This window comes from Etheostoma spectabile, unplaced genomic scaffold (genome assembly GCF_008692095.1).
Source record: "Etheostoma spectabile isolate EspeVRDwgs_2016 unplaced genomic scaffold, UIUC_Espe_1.0 scaffold285, whole genome shotgun sequence".
In the NCBI taxonomy this organism is placed as follows: Eukaryota; Metazoa; Chordata; class Actinopteri; order Perciformes; family Percidae; genus Etheostoma; species Etheostoma spectabile.
The window spans coordinates 306,774-307,184 of record NW_022605579.1 but is presented as its reverse complement, the minus strand read 5'-3'; positions in this window follow the sequence as shown (position 1 = coordinate 307,184).

Genomic DNA, 411 nt, shown 5'->3' with positions numbered 1-411 from the left:
GTTGATGTGGCTCGGGAAAGGGAAGTTTGAGGTCCCCTGCTGGAGCTGCTGCCCCCGCGACCGGATACCGGATAAGTGGACGAAGATGGATGGATGGATGGGTGGATGGATGGATGGATGGATGGATACAAGTTGGGAATACAAAATGTACAACTGCTTAACTAGTAATGATAAATGTAGATAAACCTATTGTGCAAGTTGCACTAAGTGCAGTATTGGGATGTCTCAGAGTTTTATAGCACACAGATGTTGTGTTAAAAAGTTGTATTGCTTGTGGTTATTATCAAGACAAATTGGTAACATCTTTATAAGAATGGATGCTTATGGAAATATTGTCACTATGTCCAGAAGTGGGTAGTAACAAGTTACATTTACTCTGTTACATTTACTTGAGTAAGTTTTTGAAAAAAT